Source organism: Mastomys coucha, unplaced genomic scaffold (genome assembly GCF_008632895.1).
Source record: "Mastomys coucha isolate ucsf_1 unplaced genomic scaffold, UCSF_Mcou_1 pScaffold21, whole genome shotgun sequence".
Taxonomy (NCBI): Eukaryota; Metazoa; Chordata; class Mammalia; order Rodentia; family Muridae; genus Mastomys; species Mastomys coucha.
Window position 1 is genome coordinate 64533990 of NW_022196904.1, and position 22020 is coordinate 64556009.

At 42.6% G+C, this 22020-nt stretch overlaps 1 protein-coding gene across 2 annotated transcripts in view; it reads right to left on the reverse strand.

Annotated features, from left to right (window-relative positions):
• The window catches only part of Slco3a1 (solute carrier organic anion transporter family member 3A1), a 279766-nt gene that overhangs the window by 149223 nt on the left and 108523 nt on the right, over nt 1-22020 (reverse strand). The gene's annotated exons all lie outside the window — the stretch shown is intronic.

Sequence of the window (22020 nt, forward strand, 5' to 3'; positions counted from 1 at the left end):
TGACCTCAAAGGCCACAAGGTCTGAGATCCGGTCACTGCAACATTAACTCAGTGTCTGGCCCAAAGTACAAAGCCATACCCTGAGGAACTAGGAGAGTAAAAGGAATACATTCTTCAACAGGAGTTTTTTTTATCACTTGACTCAATACCATCTAGAGGATCCATGAGCCTCTACATTACTATGTGTGAAATGGGGATGATAACACTCACCATTCAGAACATGGATACATTCAAGGAATCCCAATGTAAAATTCATTTTCCTCTATGTTAAGAACAACCATGTCTTGTCCCATTGCAATGGCTACTCTGTTATCTGGCTTCAAGTTCTGCAATATCATCTACATATACACAACCCTCCTTTCTTCCTCCAGTCAAGTTAAGGCTTAAGTTCCTCTTTTTCATGGAGCCACGTTCCCAGGGCTTCCAGGTCACTGGCTCTTTTCTTGGTGGGTCAGGGAAGCTAGGCTCTCTGGTGGAAGGTTTACAGCAGCTTTGAAGGGTAAACTGCAATGGCACTTGAACTTTTACACTGGAGAGGTGATACTTTCTTCCTCATAAACTATAAAAAAGTTGTTCAGCCACTTCTCTGTAGCATGTTAGCACTCTCTCTAGCACCCTGGTCACTCTGTGAGGATACTGAGACTGGAAAGCAACCTTTATCTACTGCCTAAGCTTGGGAGAAGTAGTCAGACAACAGAGAGAATCCTGTCACTGCCTCAGTGTGCTCTCCATGGATAAAAATTCTGGTACCACTATTTAGAGGTCAATACCTACTCTAGGCATAGATTTTGTTAGTGTTTTACATTAAGTAACAGTCAAAACAACACAGATGGCCCTTTAGTTTTGAAGTGATTACATTCCCAGACTGGAACATCAGGGACAGGAAATAATCTTAGAGATCTTCACTTTCTCTGTGCACGCTTCATTGTAAGTACTCAAGAAGGGTGAACCCTGTTCTTTTCTGGTACCCAAACTGACATCTTTAGGTAAGATGTCGAGTAGGTATCTAGGCATCTAGGTAGAGCCGCTCCAATCTCAAAAGCATGCACCCCAGGAGGAAAAGCACAGCATCATGTGTGCAAAGATATCATGCACCAGGACATAGTGCGGTAAGAACAAACACTGGTCCCTGGTACACAGTGTACTTGCCATAAACGTCACTTGCTAATAAAGGACACCTGTCTCGAGCCATGAGGTGTCACTGGCATTGCTGGCCCACTTCTGAGGGGATCTGTCTTCTGCCTTTCTCCTCTTCTTTCTGTCTCTGTAATGTCTTCTTCCACCCCATCCCAAGGCTACAATCCATACCCAAGTAATGAAGAATCCCTGAATCTTACCTCAGCTCTGACAGGCTCCCCCTTTGAACTTGGGGAAAGCTGGAAGGCCAAGCTGTTCCAGGTAACACTAATTGAGACATGTTGTGACATTCCCAGCTGTTGCGTATGACAGATCCTGGTCACATCAGCATCTACAGATGATGACCAACCCTCCACTCAACAATCAGCCCCTGATCTCAGCCAGCACATCAAGCAACACTGCAGGAGCTCAGCACACCGCGGAAAGCAAAGCCAGTCTCCTGACTTACACAGCTGATATACCCATGGTAAAAGGAGAAAGACAGTAAACAGATGACCGAGTTGACACACAGCTAAAACTCAAGGGGTTAATAAAAGCAGGGAAGAAGCTAGCCAATAGCTGTTGCTGAAGGGTTGGGAGGAGGCCAGTTAGTTTACACGGTGGCACAGGAAATCCTGTCTGATACCACGGCATATGATAGACACCAGACATAAGTGAGGAAATGAACCACTTGAACATCAGAGGAAGGTATCCCTGGCAGAAAGGGAATAAATGTAATGTTATCAGGCAGTACCATTTTTGGAACATTCTAGAAGAATAGGAGGCATAATGATGCTTCAGCACAGTGGAAGCCTTAGAGAGTGGCAGGAAACCTTGCTCAGGATAGGCCTCAGTTATGTGTTGGTAAGAACTTTGGCATTTGGGGATGGAGCAGTGAACTTTCCATCATTAAAACAAAATATCTGATGGAGGCCACTTCTGATGCACAGATAAGTTCACTTATCTCAGAGTTTTCGGAAGTTTTATGGTCAATATGAGATCTCAAAGGGTTGTCCTTAGAGGAGGGTGACAGATAGTGGCACATCATAGTGAGAAAATATTGTAACTAAGGGTTCACATGTTGAACTGGAGGAAAGAGAGGACAATGGGTATAGTTCCATTATCCCTTCTGGGTTAGGGATATCCCCAGTGACATCAGGACATACTTGATGTCAATAGCATCTCTTGATACCTCTAGCCAGGAGACTAAGATTTTAACACATGTACCTTGTAGGAAAGACAAAAAACCCAAATCAAACCAAATCTAAACCAGTGTTGTATTGGCATCACTCTAGCTTCTGTGTTATAGGCAGACAGCTCAAGTTGGCTACTGTGGCAATCACAGAAAGGCAGAACAGTGGCTCGGAGTTGCTGCTTGACAATGGAGATGTTGGGGAGGGGGACCCTAGATACACTTCAACCACCATGTTGACTATCTGAAAACAATGGCTGACAAAAACTTGAGAGGCTCCAGGGACTGTTCAGTGGCATCTCATCTCAATTACAACTGCACATGGGACTTAACCAACAAAACTATTGTTGTTTCAAGAGATTAAAAAAAAAAACCCTCCTCTGTGGAAAGAAAATAAAACATTGTATATATCTAGCAACAAAGTTACATTTATTTTGTAGCTAAGAATGGTTGAGGTATTCTAACTAGAAGGGACTGCCTACATCAAATTCTAGTCATGGTAAATGTCCACTCATTACAAAGTGATGCACAAAGATTTATGATTGTGGACCAAGAGCAATCAGTAAGCGACTGATTGATGGTTCCCAATATGTAGGAGCTATTAGTAAGTGTCCTGGGGAGATATGAAAAGGGCTGAGAATACTGGGTTGACTGTAGCTAAACTGGCTTTTTGGTACAGAGATTCCTTGAGCTCTTCCTATGTTAATCGGCATCAGCACTCTCCAGAGGGACCTTTATGGAGGCCATATATCTCTTGGTTGATGTTTTAATGGAGTCCCTTCCAACAATAATGATGCTAGGAACACGATAGGGAAATACTGAGTAGATTTACAAATATCATTTGAGCATCGATCCTAAGGGCCTGTGGTCCAAAATTCAACCAAAAATGTTTCTGAGATCCTGGGCTGGGTGCTAGGGATGTACAAAGAAAGAGACACTAAGTATCCCATGGTGACTTGCTCTGCATCTGCTCTTGTCTACTGTCTGCTCAATTCTAGGGCTAGCTAGAGGAATGGGTCAAACACAGAGGGCTGGCAGCCAGTGCTTCCCTGTATAGCATTCTCCATCCCACCGACCGTCTATGAGCAGCAGGATATGGAAGGGCCTTGTATGGGATGCTCATCTTTATAAAGCACGTTCTTTAATTTATGTCACTTGTTACATGGGACATTCCAAATGTATAATTTGTGACTCATGCTTTATACTGTTCTTTTGACATAGACTACATTCTTCCCCACAATGCCCCAACAACAGTGGCTGACACTGATGGAGTTTGTAGTTGGGGAGAAGCCTTCTCAAGGGTGCCTTCGCATTCAAACCCTTAAAAGAGATGAACATTATTGTTTAAATGGTAGGGGAGTGAGACTTATAGCTATCTGGACATCTGCTTAATATCACGTATTACTGAATGGTGGACACAACTCAAGCACTTGCTGGCCTGGTGTTGGCCTACTCACTTTTAAATACACACACCCATTTCTGGTTTATTTACTTATTGGGTATGCTGTGTGAGTGGCAGAAAGCTGTACCAGAGGTCTTGTTGACCTCAGCAAAACACCCTGGAAACACCCTAGAGTATGTAAGCCCAGGATACTGTTCTGGACCAGAGCCATCTAGCCAGACTCCCAAATGGCAGGAGGATGAGGATGGCATTACTTCTACCAACAGTGAGGTGATGGCATGTGCTAGCTGATAGTTCCACAGAACTGACACTCATTTATTTCAATCCTGTGGCAGTTCTTGTATAAAATGTGGTAAGACATAGGCTCACAGGCTTTCAAACTGTAACCCAAGAGATGGCTCAGTGAAGCGTAAATGTGATGCCGATGTAGCCCTTGACCTAAATTTGAATGATGGCTGGGGTCACTGAGAAAAAAGAAGAGTTGGTGTTGTGAAACTCTGAAGTATACAAATGTCACTTCAAAAAAAAAAAGAAAGAAAGAAAAAAGAAAAGAAAAAGTCAGTCAGACGTGATCTATTTTTCATTATACCGATGAATGGCTTCCATCTCTGATATGGTCCAGAATAATTTTATCCATCAAGAAATCCATGAAATCTCTTCAAAGGGTGTGTGCGGAGCTGAGGTGTTATTGTTCATCTTGGTAGGCTGGGTGTTTATTTGCCTTCCTGACCATCGCTGGTGCTATCCAGTGTCGATCTGCTTTCTGAAAACGATGGTGTTTAGACTCAGCTTTACATTCTCATATGCCGTACAAATGAATACAGTTTCTATTATTACTTCCTTCTTAAAAACTCATTTATTATTATTATATGTATGTGTGCATGCAGAACAGGGGGGATGCTATAAAGTATGTGTGTATGTCAGATGACTAATCTGCGGAGCCAGCTCTCCCCTTCCTTCATTACCTGGGTTAGAGGGATTGAACTCTGAGACAACAGGCTTGTGGAGTAGGCGCCTTTGTCCCCTGAGCTATCTTGCTGGTTATTATTACTATTACTGTTCTCATAATGACTACGCTTACCATTGAAAAGTATCATTGAGAAAACAACCTGGATCTGCAGCTATGAGTATGTATTTTATGTATGACTATTTATTATATATACGTGTATGCATACATACATGCATACTCACAGATAAAATCCCTTCTGTTCTACCAACGTGAACACAAAATTTAAACTTAATTCATTATTTTGGTGTCCATATGGACTCTCTTAAATCTTTGAAAATAATTCAGGATTATCTTAATATACCAGCTCAAAAAGGTCATAGGCCAAGAAATTTAAAATGGAAGAAAACTTTACTACATTCTTTTAAAGCCTGTTTTATGGGCCACTTGTCTTCACTTCATAAATGCTACTTCATCTTCATCAGAAGTTATGCAAAACAAGCATCAGCAGTGTGACCTTACAGAAAAGCCAACTAGAATTCAGAAAGAACAGGAGGCGTGCACTTGCTGATCTACACTTTGTGGAGGCAAAGGTGTGAACCTCAGCTATGGGACTCTAACACAGGAGTTCCATGGAGATCTCAATGGCCAAGGGCAGGATTTCAGATCTCTAGCACCCATGTGAATGCTAAGAGGAGCATGGCAGTCCAGCTATGTTCCTGTCATGTAGGGGTATGGAGACAAAGGGACTCCTGACACAAGTTAGCTGGCTAGGCTGGTGGAATTTGCAAGTTCTGGGTTCATGTGAGAGACCATGACTGAATATTTAAGATAGACAAGCATTCTGGAAGATCTTTGATGTCTTTCTTCATGTGCACTTGTGGGTGCATGCATGTGCATGTGTGCGTGTGTGCACACACAGACACAGACATACAGGCTCACACACACAGGCTCTCACACACACACTTAGGCACACACAGGCACATACACATACACATACACACACTTACACAAATCAGAGGCACATACACATATGCACACACAAGCTCACACACACAGGCACACACAGGCTCACACACACTCACAGGCTCACACACACAGGCACACACATATGCACCCACAGGCTCACACACACACATACTTTTGCACCATCACATACACATGTAAAAACTTACATGAGATTATTATTAACAGCAACTAAACATCCTACTTTCCAGGTCCTCCTTACCATGCATGGATCTATGGCCATTTTATGTGAAGTACTTCATCTCCCTTCAGCAGAGATTCCTGAGGTAAAAGTCTGTTTGCACTGCAGGACATTCTTCTTCCTGTTCCAGCCCTAGGTCTCTCCTCCTCTTCCACGTCTTTGCCTGAGCCGCCTGACACTATTAAATGCAGTTCAGAGTCCTAGTTAGAGCAAAGCCTGAATATATGCGGCCCTCAGCGGCTCTGTAACCAACTTGAACATCACTGGGATAAGTTTTAGGAGAGCAAACACCACCATTCTTCTTCTTATTCTCACCATGAACTTGGGTCTCTGCCTAAAGGAAAGTGTACACACAGTGACATTCTAAATGTAGTCCCGGGGACACAACCTGCTGCTCTACTCTTCATAGGATACAACCAATCAGAACACCAGTGTGTCCTTGGGTTCAGCGAAACTTGAGAAGCTTCTAGGAGTTCTTAAACTTAAGAGACAGAGAAGGGACAGTTGAACGATGGGAAGTAAGTTACATTTAGATAGGATTAGGATGTTCTGGGTTGCTTCTCCCCAGCAGAGTGACTGCTCATAGCAACTGTGTGCTGTACATCTCAAAAGGCTAAGGGAGAACACTGGCTTTGAACACCATTGTTCTCTCTTGAAAAAGAACTAAATGTTATAGGAGGTAGATATAAACTTACCAAACTCTGCATCCACGCTTTGAAACAACTCATGGTACCTTCTGTGAAATACTACTTTTCTACTAGCGAATTCTCTTTCTTTATGCTGGAGACTGAATCCAGGACCTTGCACAGGCTAGGAGAGTGCTCTGTCACCGAGCAGCAGCCTAGTTCTAATGTATCACTTAAAAACTAACTATGGGCTTTTTAATTAAAAAAAAAATCTCACGTAGAAATGAGGGTTTCTGGGCTCAGAGCCACATACTCTGAATGTCACACAGACCAACAGCACAGCTTTATAGAAGCCTGCTGTAGGCCTGAGATATTTCTAGAACTGGGGCTGTCTAGGGTCAAAACAAACTCTCAAAGAATGACAGTTTGATCATAGGAAAGAAATCATTAGGTTTTTAGGCTAATGTCTTTGAGGAGGAAAGAGGAGGAGGTTCCATTTGTGGCTTTGGGGGCTGTATCTGTGCCATCGTTCCAAGGATCTCACTGGTGTCACTCACCTAAAAACTTAGTTAAAAGGCTTCCCTCAAATCATTCTGGAAAGTAAACTGGTAGGGACTTCTAAACAGCATAGTGAGAGCTAACCAACACGCCATTGGGTTTTAGTGTTCCATTTATCAATAAAATGGCCAATAATCCAGTCATTTCTTCAGTGGTGCTCCAGAATCTCCTGTATTGAGCACTTTGGGGGAACAAAGTTAATATTATATTGACTCTACCTTAGCAAGGCTGCCATCCTTATCAACTCTGGTCACTAGCTAATGCTCACAGTGTTCACCGTAGGCCACATATTCAGCTATGGTGTCTTATACTCGATCCATGAGATGGGCACTATCACCCATTATCCATATCATGTAGGAGGATGCACAAGGTCAGCAGGGCTGCATGCCACAAGTCTCACAAAGAGCAGGCATCAGAGGCTGGACTCTCACCCAGCTCTTTCCGGCTTTGAATCCCAGAGACTCATCCAGCATGGGTCTCAGTCATTGCTGTTAAATAGAATAGACTGTTCCTAACATATTAGTAAGATGGTGCTTCTCCAGTCCCAAACCGGAAGATACACCTCTATAACGGGGCCCAGAGATGGTTTAATACCTAATACAAAGGTATGGCAGCCAAACTTGCTGAGTGTGAATGCTCATCAGGAATCCAAGTCAAGAGCTGACACTTCAGGATGATGAGCGGGTGAAAGCTCAACCCTCATGGGTCACACCCCCAGCTTTTCAGTGCTAATAGATAGCACTGTAAGGCAATGGCTACCACAGTGCCACCTCATTCAAGCCAAATGACCAAAGCTGTGATCCGATGCTAGGGCCTTGCTAGGCTGAGAACCATCTTCTGGCCAGTGGGGGTCTTAACCATGCCCTTGTCTTCATAAACTTCACAAGGAAAAACCATCTGTTCCATGTCCTTGGCTGTCATCAAATGGGACTCAATTCCCACCGGTCAGGACAGCTCTTTGCTCCCACACAAAGAACAGTGACAGTTCAGTGTTCTATACAATCTTATTTTACTCTCACCCTCCATGCCTAGCTTTCCCAGAAGGTCTGGAAGTCCTTCAACAATGTAACAGAAAAAAACTAGAACTGACTTTGGTAGAAGTAGAAAGAGTAGGTTTGCTGGCCAAGGGAGAAGAACAAGGCAAAGAAGGGTACAATATACATGTACCTTTTCTTCAGCCAATGATGCTTCTCACCACTGGGTCCGGAGGTAGGGAACAGATGAGGCATCTGTAGATCCTTTCTGTAAGTCAGCATTCAACTACCAACTGACATTGATTGAATTGCCATTTATAGAGAGCAGAAAAAGCTCTGAGAGAATGTTGGGGTCTTTTTGGTTTTTCGAGACAGGGTTTCTCTGTGTAGCCCTGGCTGTCCTGGAACTCACTCTGTAGACCAGGCTGGTCTCGAACTCAGAAATCCACCTGCCTCTGCCTCCCAAGTACTGGGATTAAAAGCGTGTGCCACCACTGCCCAGCCAAGCTCTGAGAGAATGAAGTCTCGTGTCAAAACATACTGTTGACATAGGCATGCCCATGCCAAGGGCCCTGTGGCAACAGGCTCAGAGAGATGGCAGAGCCTTCTTTACAGGGGAAATATGAGTGTTGCCAGTGTGTGCAGAAAAGTATCTACTGTATTTTTGTCTCTTTGTAAATGTACGGCCTTGAGATTGTTCCCCTATACAGACCACTCTTGCTAAGATGAGTTATGCCTTTCTCCTTAACCCGGCTGTATAGCATAAACCCTATCTCCTTTACTTATCAGGATATAATAATGCTTGACAAGCTGTATGCAATAATTCTGCCTCCTGCTTCAACAGTATACAATAAACATGAAGAGCTTTCTAGGTGCTTTGACTTCTTCATCTGTGATCCCAGTCTACCAAATCCCAGTTTTTCTGTGTGTCTGTCTTTTCTTCATTCTCTTACCATGCTCCACCAAGCCAAGTCCCTAGAGTCATAATGGACACAGCACCTATGCTTGCACACATGCTTATATAAGCTTGTGCTATTAACATTTCCAGAGCCATTCACATGCTATGACCATTCCAGATAGACAAATACAGCAGTAAGTAGCCTGACAGATTGGACCAATGAAGCACAAGTGTGATGGTGGGGGTTGCTTACCAGTCCACAGTCAAGTCAAATGACATTTCAAGAGAGGAACATGGACACAGAGGTTGCCTTTTGTATCTGATGTTTATATCTGCAGAGTTAACCAACCAGAGATCGAAAATACTCAAGATTATTCACCTGTACTGAGCATGTTCAAGTTTTTTCATGCAGTTACTCTATAAGAGATGCAATTTAGCCCAATGTAGAAAGCATTTACATTGTGTTAGGTATTAAAAGTAATGTAGATGTGATCTCAAGCATTCAAGAGGATCTGTATAGGTTTTATGCAAATAAAGCACCATATGTAGGGATTTAAGCATCCTCAGATTAGGATATCCAAGGGGAATCTGAATCCATTTCCCATGGATATCAAGGGCTGACTTGATTTGCTTCCCTCATCATTGTGACATCCTGATATAAGCAAGCATCCTCACCCCAAGTTTACAGATTTGGGAACTGAGGCTCAGGAGACTAGAAACTTAGGCGGTTACACCGATTAGTACAACAGGGCCATGGTAATTGACACAATTCTGTACAGAGCCGGCCTGGCACATCCTCTGCCATCAGCATAGGTACCCTCAGTGTTCTGTGAGAAAAGACGTGTTAATTAACCAAGCTTATTTAATTGAAAGAGAAACACATTGGGGAAAGCTTAACTCAAGTAGTATAGGATATTCTATAAAAATGAAATCCCCTGTCTACTCCAGGCTCCGTTGGATAGAAAACTCTGATTACCAGTTTGGAGAGCAGCTTTACCACGAAGCTCTTAATCTACCATGAGTGCACCGAGCAAATCAAATTAATTGTTTGGAAAGGCTGAAGTCAGTAAGAAGACGAATCCTCAGAATGACAAGTAGGAAGCAACAGACTTATATTCTGTGTTAATGGTTTTCCTTGATAAGGAAGACAAAAGGCACACAGTGTGCCCAGCTTCGGCTGCTTTCACCACGTGGTCTTTACAGAATTACAGGTATTGTCAGGCTAATAAAATGCCCATTAGTTTGTGCAGCCAGGTCTTGAGCACATGCATGCATTTTTACGGCAATCCCAAGGCTGGTTCCTCCTTCCTGGCTTCTCTTACTGATAGGGGATGTTTCTAGAAGTTCCATATCTTAGAACAGAGCTCTGGTCTCTTATCTGGGTCAGGTAATTCCTGTGGAGTGGCAGTGGCAGGTGGGTGCATTCTTTCTCTGTGGATGTACATTTGGAGGGAGACAGAAGGAAAAGCCATGCATCTGTTCCATGTAGTAAGAGATTTTTCCTTCTCATTAAGTAAAAACACCATGTTCCTATTTTATAAGAGCTCAATATTGACTCCATAGTTCTTTTCCTAGGAGCACTTAGGTAGTGGGTCTTGAAAGTGTGCTGGAAGCGGAAGCTCTAGGATCCTTAAATCCATGGATGGTGAAACCTGCATTGAGTAGGCGCCTATCTAAAGAGATAATACAGAAGAAGCCAAGCAACCTCTGGGAACTTCATTCTTCACAATTCTGAAATACCAGGCAAAGGAAAAGAATTCACTAAATAAATAGCAGGTAATTAATTGGTCAGTTAAGTTACACTAAGGATCTTTCTGATATGAGCTGCAACAGTATTCTAAGAATGCACATTCTCTTGTGATAAAAGTATACATGCTTCTTCTGTGTCCCTTCGCACAATCTTCATATCAAAAAAATTTTCCCTGGCTGCATCGACTAAGAGTCACAGCCTAAGCAGCAGGAAGGCATGTTTACCATACCAGCTAATGTCTTCAGGCCAGGCTGGGGTGAGAGGTGATTGCTCTCTCTACCTGCAAGTCCAGTCTTGACAAGGGGGTCTTTGTCCTTAGCCCAGAAGGCTCCTGAAGGGCCACTGCCACACAAGGATGGGCACTCCATAAACATCAACTAAATGGCATGGCTGAGTGTTTTTTTTTTCAAGACCCGGGCCCCACAGCTAGATGTCCTCCTTTACCAGGGGACCTATAGTGGCTACAGCAGAGGATCTACAGAGATGAGTCATATACAAAGCCTTTCCTCCCAGTCTTTACAGCCAGCTTACTGCTTATTTAGTGAAAATGGCATATAGGGATAGACTGTGCTTGCTTTTGATTAGGCATTCATAGTTACGTCTTGGCGATGAATGGCTGAAAATGAAGTATGTAAGTGAGCTGGTGAGTGGCTAGCACATGAACCTGCCAAGGTGAATGACAGCTTTAGGGAGCAGAGACAATGACGGATGGACTGATCAGCCTTGCTCCTGATTATAATCCTTTAAGGGAAATGAAAACACCATCACACAAAGCCCCTTCAAATACTCCCAATTCACAGATACTGGAGCATCCCCAGTTGCCAAGGTAACATCAGCTGAACATGAGATAAATACAACTGCATACACAAGGCCTTGAAGACCTGCACCCATGCACAAACACTTTCCTGCACAAAAGGACATACCTGAGTGAAATGTTCCTCACTAATGGCAGGTCTCTACATAGTTTCTGTGGGCAAATCTGAAGGATGTTAGTCTATGAAGAATTTGAAACACACAGAGAAAAAATTCAATTACCATTAATAGCCCCCAACCTTAAAGACCATCGACAGTGAGCAACAGTGACTACTAGTTCCTTTTTCATTACAGAGTCAAAGCCTCCTATTTACTCTACTTTGATCCAACCTCATCCTTTTTCCTTCTGAGCTTCTAGATGTATAACCTAAGCATGCTATAGTATATATGAGAAGATTACATGTTAGCACACATATAAGGCCAAACTGGAGTCCTCTACTTTTGGCTAGCAACCAAATGCAAGCCAGCACCTCACAGGGAAGTAGGAGTGGGTGGTTTGGTGAGCAAAGGGATGGGGGATGGGATAGGAGTTTTCAGAGGGGAAATGAGAAAAGGGGATAACATTTGAAATGTAAATAAAGAAAATATCTAATAAAAAAAGAAAGACTCTTGGTTCTGAAGTTTAGGAACACAGTGTTTTTAAGACAAAAGACCAAATAGACTACAATTATATCAATATTAAGGGAGGATCAGAGTAACCTTGCACCATCTGTTTTGCAGAACATAGTAGTTATTTCAGACACAACATGACAATTTTTATCAGTAATTTTGGTTTATGTCTAGTTTGTACAAACATTACTTATTTTGGTTAGTATATCTAGGCTGTGGTCAAAGGCATGGAAAACATCCCCAATATGTTGACTGTTGAGGACTGTTGGAGAGATAAGAAGTGTGCAAGCCTACACAAAGTGAGTCAGGATAAGATGGTGTTAATATTATTCACTTCAAAACAAGGAGCCACTTGATGCTTTTCAAAGTTACTTAATAGAATACTATTTAAGCATAGCTCCTTTGCTGAATCTACATTAAATAATCCAAATCCATTCAGTTCATTTGAAATATCTATGGCACTATTTTACATATAAAACTTTACCTATTTTCTACCTGGTATACACACTTAGACTGTCTTAACCTTCAATTCTTACAAGTAATGCTACAGTGGTTATTACATGCCCATGTCTTCGCAAACATAGTCACCCTTCTTTACAGAACTGATGATTTGTAATAGAAAGTGCTACCTATTTTTCAAAGTTGATCTGGCCAGTGTTCACTCCCAGAAACAGTGTATAGTATTTCTCAAGCCTCACATTTTGTGCAGCTCCTGGTGTTATCAAGTTTTGACTACTGGCCATCTAAGAGTTGTTCACTGGTGTCTTCTAGTATTGCTTTATTTCTATCTGTGCAATGGTCAGTGAAGCTGGGCACATCTTTTCATGACAACTGATCATTTTCTGACTTATATTTCCATAATTCTACATTTCATTTACTTTTAAAAATGTGTCCTTGTTTGAATATGTTCAGGGTTTTGGGAGTTGTTTGTCTGGTTTGGGGAGGTGTGTGGTTTCCTTGTTGGTTTTGGTGTTTGCGTATGTAAGCCAGCAGACAACTTTGGCTATCATCCTCAGGAACACTGCTCACATTCCTTGAGGAAGGATCTCTCAATGGTGCAGAGCTCATTAGTTAGGTTAGATGGGCTGGCCAGTGAGCACCAGGGATTCTCTTGACTCTACCTTCCTAGGCTTGACTTAGAAGGTGTGGTCCAACAGATGGCATGTTTACAAGAATTCTGGGGAATGGCCTCTGGTCCTCATGCTTGCCTTAAGTCTCACACCAGAAGAGGCAGCACCAGATGTGAACCTCTGCCTCCTCTTTCTGTGCTGTGCTTTCCACTGTTTATGGTGTGCTTGCCCCACACCTCCCAATCTCCATAAAGAACCAATAGAGTGCTATCTCTGTCCCCACAATGCAGACCCCACAGAGCCTGGAAAGCCGCTTTCCTTTCTTTGCTTTATTTTTGTCTCCCCAATCACTTTGTAAATTAGTGGTTGGGGTTCCAAACCACCCACTCTGGAGAATGCTGTGAATAATATAATTAAGCACTGGTAACAGTTCATTGTTGTTAGTCTATGACCTAACAATGAAGGTCAGGGATACTCAGGAGGTAGTTTCTTATGTGGGAGCAGATCAGCAGAAGGGCCTAATGGTAATCTCTTCTGCAAATTGTGGTCCTGTTGGCTTGGCTCTGGACACTGCTCCCCAGGGCCTAGAGAGCAGGCAGTATGTACACAGGGTCTATGTCTACAGTAACATGTGAGAGAATAGTGATCTAACACAGAATGAAGTCCCCACACTAGTGAACAGGTGTCAAGTAGGGAAGGGGACAGTGTTGACCCAAAGCAGAGGCTTTCAGTCATCATTCCCCTTCATTCTTAAATCATCCCCAAATGGGACATGGTGCTATCTTGGTTTTATGGGTGAATGGAAGAGAAGGTTCCAGAATGATTTATCCATAACATTTCCAAAGCCTGAACAAAGATCAAACTAGATTCAGTACTACATTTCTCTCTTTGATGTCAACCCTGTTCTTCCTAAAGACACACACCACCATTGTTGAGAACAGAGACTTCAGCTAAGCTCATAAATTTAGAGCTCAACTCAACTCTATGCAAATTTTCTGACTCTGGGCTAGTTATGTCAACGTCTCCAGGCAAAGAATAACAATTCTCTGCAAGTTTCTGATTTAGACGGTTATTTTGTGGGTTCATTGTGTTAACATCTGTAAAGACCTTAGAATAATCGTTGTCACATATTAACGGCTCTATAATGGTACTCAGCTGCTGTATAAGAAATTGCCTTGAGACAGAGAGCTTAAAACAACAGATACTTATCACATTATACAAATTTTATAAATCATGAGTTTGGATCTAGCTTCTGGACCCCGATAAAGTTGCAATGAAGACATTAAACTAGACTTCAGTCTATTGAAGGCTTGACAGGTACTGGAAGAGCTAGTTTCACAGTGACTCAATCACGTTGGCAAGTCAAGGCTGCCAGTTGGCAGAAAACTTTGGCTCATGGAGCTGCCCCATAGCTTGCCCAAGAAGGTAATCCAAGAACAAAAGGTGGAAACCATAATATCTTTAGGTCTTAGTCTTGGAGTTCATGCAGCATCATTTTTGCATTATCTTACTGTTCACATAGATTAGCTATATTTGTTTTGGGAGGAAACCACACAAGGGTGTGTAAGGATCTTGAAGACTAGCTGCTGTGGACAAGGTCTGTTAAAGGAAGGAAATGGATCTTAATTGTGCTTGTACCATACATGCCTGGCACATCATGAGGCAATCAATAAACATCCATCGGAAGAGCAGATGTGTGTGTAGACAGAAGGAATGTCCACACCATCCCTGCCAAGTTCCATTTTAGCTCTTCCACATTTTACCATCTATTTTCTTCTCCACTTGCAAGGAAGGAAGTATGTGCTTTCAATTTCTACTCTAAGTCATTATCTCTGTATTATATTAGTTCTCAGTTTTCACCTTGATATAATGGAGCCTGGAGTGGTGGTAACCTCAGACCAAAAAGTACTATGTAACTTTCTATTTCATCAAGCATAACAGTATAAAATACTTCCTCTCAATTCAAAAGGCTCAAAACAAAGACAGCTGAAATTTTACTCCCTGGTTGAAATGTGTGCACCATGTGCTCACGCAGAGCCTAGAATATATCCCAAAACAATGGTGGGAAAGTTTCTCCTTGCACAAAGGCAGGCTTTCGGCTTCCTCTTTTTCTTACCAAAGCTATACTTAGAAGATAGGCCGAGATGAAAACCCTGCTACTTTCTTCACTGAAGCCAGTGAAATAGCCACAGGCTAAGAAGGCAGTGCTTGAGGACTGGGCAAACCAGCACCTCAGGATGGGGGCCCAGGGTGCTCTTCACAGTCTCAGATCTTGTTCTTAAGAACACCAGAGCTGTTAATTCTTTCACATAAGATGTATGTCAGAGATTTCGAATACTCAACTGCGTCACAGCAATGACATGGTAGGATAACCTTTCCAACAACATCAAGTAGCCAGACCCAATGGCTACTCAACTCACTAGATATGAAGCCATTTGCTCCTAGACAGTGTTGATGGTGTGCATATCCCGAGATACTGAAGTTGTCACAAGCAGAAGCCAGATTACTCTCCCTGGCTCCCTTTGGTAGCCGTGGTCTGGTCTTTGCCAGGCACTGAGAAGCATAGTGTTGAGCATGATGTGTCACACTCAGGTAACAGGTCACTGCCAATGCACTCCTAATTCTCAGCCAGCAGCTCACATTTAAACCGTTGCCCAACTTCTTTTGGATTGGGGTGGAGACACCTATTTCCCAGGGAACTAGAGTGAAAGGCTGTCTTAGGGTATTACTGCTGTGAACAGACACCATGACCAAAGTAACTCTTCTAAGTACAACATTTAATTGGGGCTGGCTTACCAGTTCAGAGGTTTACTCCATTATCATCAAGCCAGAAGCATGGCATTGGAAGAACTGAGAATTCTACATTTTCATGCAAAGGAAGCCAGGAACAGACTGGCTTCCACATGTCTAGGAAGAGGGTCTCAAATCTCACCAGGACAGTGACACACTTCCTCCAACAAGGCCACATCTACCCCAAAAAGGCCACACCTCCAAATATTGCCACTACCTGGGCCAAGCATATTCAACCTACTACAGAGGAATCTCTCGTCCTAAAGAAAGGTAGCAGGAGAATGTGATCATGGCATGGGAAATTCAAGAAGGTAGCTGGGAAGACCAGTGAGTTTTGAGATGTGATTGGCCTTGGAGTTATTTTTCAGACTAACAGTCTAAGTGGAGATGTCCTAGGGACATGTGGTAATACATCCCTGAATACACAGAGACAAAAGCCAGGAAAACTATCTTGGGGATGCTCAGAGGCAAGAGGAAGAGAGAGGAATGAACCAGTTCAGGGTGCTGAGGATGGGCAGAGTGTCAAAGGAGCCTCTAAATTCAGTAAGAACATCTTATAAGAGCCCACAGCTCCCAGGGAAGCAGCCAATGGTAGGCACCATTTGTGGACAGACCACCACAATTAGCCCCAGTTCCCCTCTGCTCGTCTTTAAAGCGATTGCTTTAGCTCCCACAAAGTCCACATGGAAAGACGACAAAATTCAGCCTGCAATTTCACAAAGCTCTAACAGTGCTTGCTCAAAAGCTTAGTGCACACAATTGCTTCAAAACATTTTCTCCGTCTCTTGTACAATACCCCACTACCCAAGGTTTGTCTCCCAAGAAAGAAACTGCATTTCTTTCATCGCTAAGCAATGCCCCATTTTTTTTCTAGTCTATTGTATGTACACTATGGATGTGGCTAGCATAGCAATCGCCACTGAAAATACACATCAGAACTGAGGTCACAAACACCTGAAACATTCTCCTTGAATATAAATCTGCACTAACCCCTGTTCAGATAAGCAAAACAAGTGTTTATTCTTGTAATCTTCCTTTCCAAACACACTGAATATTTTCCAATGTGCCTCTGTTTGAACAGAAATGAGGATTCAGACCAATTCTGGTCCTCTGGCTTACTAGTGTTCAAATATACAGGACACTACAAATATCTATGGATAAGTCATCTGTGATATTCATTGGTGCCCTTGGGTTGGTAGTAGCGAATTGGCTTTTCATTAGCAAATAAATAATACTCTGGTTCTATTCTAAAACAATTACCCTAAGTGGGGTGAGATTCGCCTGTCGCCCGGTTGTGGAGCAACAATGTAATGGGAATCTAAGGGCTTCTCATTAGCGCATCATTTGGTCCACGGCTTTGCAACTCTTTTTCAGATATCAATGAGGTTAACTCTTTGCAGCTCCTTTATTAGCTGTGATTTCATCCTGTTCATGTTTTATAAACTGAGGAACTTGGAATGAAAATGATAAACTAGCAAATATTTACTATGCATCTGCTACACGTGGGTTCCAAACCAAAAGCAGCTGTGTCTGATACTTGTGAACTGCCCCCATGGCAGGAAGGATACACTCAGGTACAAACGGGTTATGCCATGCTAAACCCATCATTTCTTGACTCCTGAAGTACAAATGAATGAGATACACCTAACTTATTAATCTTCTCAGTTCAGGGTATCAGTTGTTTCTACCTCGGTGGGATGACTGACAGGAAGCTGTGTCTCACAGCTGCTGCTACCCATCATCAAGAGTGGGTAGCAGGCCACATAGTGTCAGCCTGGGAAAGATCAGAAGCAAACGAATAGGAATCTACCACATCTGCTTCACCTTTACACCATTATACAGCCGAGAGGGCCTAAGTTGAAACTTTGTAAATCAGATTCTGAATCTACTTTACACATTTTTAACAGAGTGGCAAGCAGCTTCAAGGGAATCGGCATACTGCATAGAAAGAGTAGGAAGGGGGAAAGACACAGAGGAGAAGAAGAGCCTTCTGCGGGGGAGGCAGCTGAGAAGGGTGCTCGAAGAATCAAACTTTGCAGTGGCTGAGAGGAAGAGCTTAAGAAATGGCACGGTGAGATGAACAACAATGTAGTGTGGCTTAGAAACTGACTAAGGGTCTGCATCTACAGGAGACAGGAAGAGCGATGAGATGAGCCAAGTGAGAAGAGCCAGGTTACAGACAGACTCATTTCAATATTCACATGAGGAGACAACGGAGTGTGTGAACTAGTCAGGCACACCAAGGTAAGCTGAGGGTAAGGGGGGAAACTACACACAGGCGATCTGCTTTCTGCCGATTCTTGTGGCGTGATACATCAGACTATGTGCAACTTATTCCTGGGTTGATAGAATTCATGGTCCAGCCTTCTATCAACTATATGAGATGGAGCTTGTGTGTGTGTGTGTGTGTGTGTGTGTGTGTGTAATGGAAAGGTATAGTTCAGCAATTTCACTATAGTTCTTGAACCAATAGCATCAACACCAACTGGAGACTAGTTAGAAATGCAAATTTGCATGTTTCACCCATTGCAGACCTAGAGAATTAAAAGCTGTGGGCTGAGGACCAGTAGCCTATACTGTTTTAAGTCTTCCCTGCAGGTGATCTGAGTGTCTCTCAAATGTAAAGAAACAGAAACAGAAACTGAAGCAGGGGCATAGCGGGCTTTTGAGTGTTTCCAAGATGACCTTCAACTGTCCTCTTTTTGTTAGCAGATGCTCAAGGAATCCCAAACCATACAGGCTTCCCTCGTGCTTACTTCCTGAGTGATACTTTCCAGGTTTGTTTTTAAGTGTCTACTTCTTATTTTATTTATATAATTCATATTCTGATAGGGTTGCCAAGACCATCTTTTTAATGTACACTTCTTTCCCAACAGACAGATCTATAACAATGACAGGGTCAGGTCTCAGAGAACACTCCAGAAATGGGTTTATGATTCAAAATAAATGTGAAAATTTATTTTGATGGTGTTTCATGCAGTCCAGTCTGGCCCTAAACTCTCAACTGTAGGCAAGTCTGGCCTTGAACTCTTCGGTCTCCTGGATCCACCTCTGGAGTGCTACGATTATGGGTGGAATCGGTCTCCTGGATCCACCTCTGGAGTGCTACGATTATGGGTGGAAGTCATTATATCAAGTGGTAACAACTATTTCTGAATGGATTCTCTTACTATTTTCCCCTAAAATTGATGGGGGCAGCATGGTCCCTCTACTGGATGTAGATATCCATTGGGCCCAATGACTAGTAGGTAACTATTGGTTTCCCTGTATAACCCTTTAAGAGTCAGTTATATGTCCACAATTCATCCTTTGTTGCCAACACAGCAGGCTTCTCATCAATAATACACAAATCCCAAGAATGCAAGAACTTAAAGTTCTTACTTATCATTGTATCTCCAGAAACTAAATTAGCACTTGGCCCTTGATACATAGCAGGTGCTCAATAAACACATGGTATGAATGAGCTGATATATCTCATGATCTATATGTCAGGTTCTGAGAATAGGGTAAGGACTAGTCAGAGATAGTCTCTACCTGTCTTGTGCAAAGAAAGCAACCAGATGTTCTAGGGCTTTGAAGATGAATAATATAATGACCCATACCTAGGTCTTCCCACAGATGTCCTCTGACAGGGAACACCTGAGCTCTCGGGTATCTACAGCCATCTCCAGTCATTTTAAACTTTCCCACGAACCACTGACCACTTTGAGCACCCACTGGCAGAAGTACAAATGGATACACCTTTCCTGTACATCTACATCTTTAAAGTTGGCTTAATGAACGACAATTGGTTTTGCTACTTTAATAAGCATACATCCATAAGAACACAGCTCAAACTTAATCAAGAGCAACAGCTCATATCAAATAATTGCCAACAGAATAACCAGGCAACTTAGTTCTCAGCTGAAGCTGGCCTCTCTGCTAGAGCTTCACTGTCCAGCAGTCGCTGTAGACCGTGGTGGGCTGAGGTTTAAACACAAACCCTATTTCAATCATGAATACAGAGAAAAGTTAAAACAGTTCACTAATAAATATTATATTGGAACTGTAATATTTTGATTGTATCACAACAATCAATACTTCCATTTCTGTGCACTTTAAGGAGGTAGCTTTGTGAGCCATGTGGCTCATGCAATATTTCTCCAGGACAGCATTGGGAACACAAGGCCAAAGACATCATGGTGGAATGGGCAGAAAGGGTCAGTGCTGCCCAGTATCACAGAAGCACATAATAAAGCAAGCAAAGCAGTGATGTGCCCCTCATTTTACAAAAAGCCCCTCTATGAGCTTCCTTCTTTCACATTCCTCAAAGGAACCCAAACTTGGGAGACGAAGTTTCATCTTGCAATTCTATCTTTTCAACATGGAGAGTTGTTTCTTTAAATCTCTGGATCTGATGCCCTTCTTCCCATATTGGTCTTTCTCCATCTTCTTGAAAGGCTCCATCATGTACATGCAGATTGGGAGCCCAAGAGTCCAAGTTCCATGTATTCCTCTATCCTTCCATTCCCCTCTGACCATCACCACGACTTGGCCACCCAACAGGCCTCTTTCTGCAGGAAAAGCAGGCTCTAGAATTTTCCCAGGACTTTTACCTGGGTCTTAGTAAATACCTTAGGAAGACCACATTCCACATGCTGCACCCAGACTTCTAAGCAACAGGACTAAGGGCTCCTTTAAGGCACAGGACTTATGGGGACTCCTTTGTGTTCTCCAAAGAAGCTACAGTTAAAAATAGTGCAATTTCAAACAGCAGTGAGACTTGGAAATGTTCAATATTCCCTGCACATCTGAACATGTACAAGGGTACAGCTACTTTGAAACCTTTAGGAAATGCTGACAAAAGATGAACATGACTTATAATGCAGCCATTCCAGTCCTAGATCCACATCCTACAGAAACACACACATGGACTCACCCAAATCCATGTGCAATGATGCTCCCAGAGGCACTGTTCTTATGAATCCCCAACTGTACACTATGAAAATGCCTTCTACATAGAATAGATGATGGGGAAATTCTCTGGTCATGCCATGAGTACCTAACAATAGTATAAACAAAGTACATTCACATGTGAAGACAGGGATGAATCCAACAGACACAGGACAAAAGAAACAGCCACTGTGGAGTATGCACAGAATCACTTTACCTGCATCAAATTTGAAAACAGGCAAAAGTTCCTAGGTAAGAGACAGCTGAAGAGTTACTTTGGGGAAGAAGAAAATAAATAAGGAGTTGGGGTACCACGCTGGGAGTGGCTTTTGGAAGGGTCTATTCAATCATTTTATGGAATATATCAAGCTGCTCACTTAGCCTCAGTGGTCTTCTATATGTTTGATATGCTTCAGTTGAGAAAAAAGTTCCTGGGACTGGGAGATGGCCCAGCAGATAAGAGTGTACGCTATGACGGTGTGAAGACCTGAGCCATGTAATAAGCCAGGCATGGCTGTGTATGCCTTTAACTCCCAGCATTGGCAGGGGTGTGGGGATTGCAAGACAAGGAGACACCAGAGGGATCAGTGAGGGACCATCTCAAGACAAAAAACACCAGGGGAAATCACCCAGCATCCTGCTATGGCCTCTGCACAGGTGCATGCAGGTGTACACATCCACACTCTCACATACACACACCATGCATCTACATGCATACACCACATACCTGCACTATACTCACACCCCCACATACACTTCCTAAAAGCAATCATTCCTACAACAGTCATGTAGATCAAAGACAATAATATACACATAATAGCAAATAATGGTAAAGTCTTTCATTCTCCTACTAAATATGTGGCAAAGTTAAAGAAAGCCACTTAACTTGGACTCAGAAAAACCAGCATAAGTTATGGAGAACAGGGTTTGAAATATAGATTTATACCCAAGATCATTAACAATAAATGTTGGCCTGAGTTTATATTTTTGTGTTCTGACCTGGCAACTGTTGATGGTTTGAAGCTGTCAGGGCTAGACAAATAATTTATAATATGTTTCTTTTATTGTCAATCTGCTCTTTTTACATGTCTGTTAAATGGTTTTATAATATGCCTTATATATTAACAGAGAATGCAA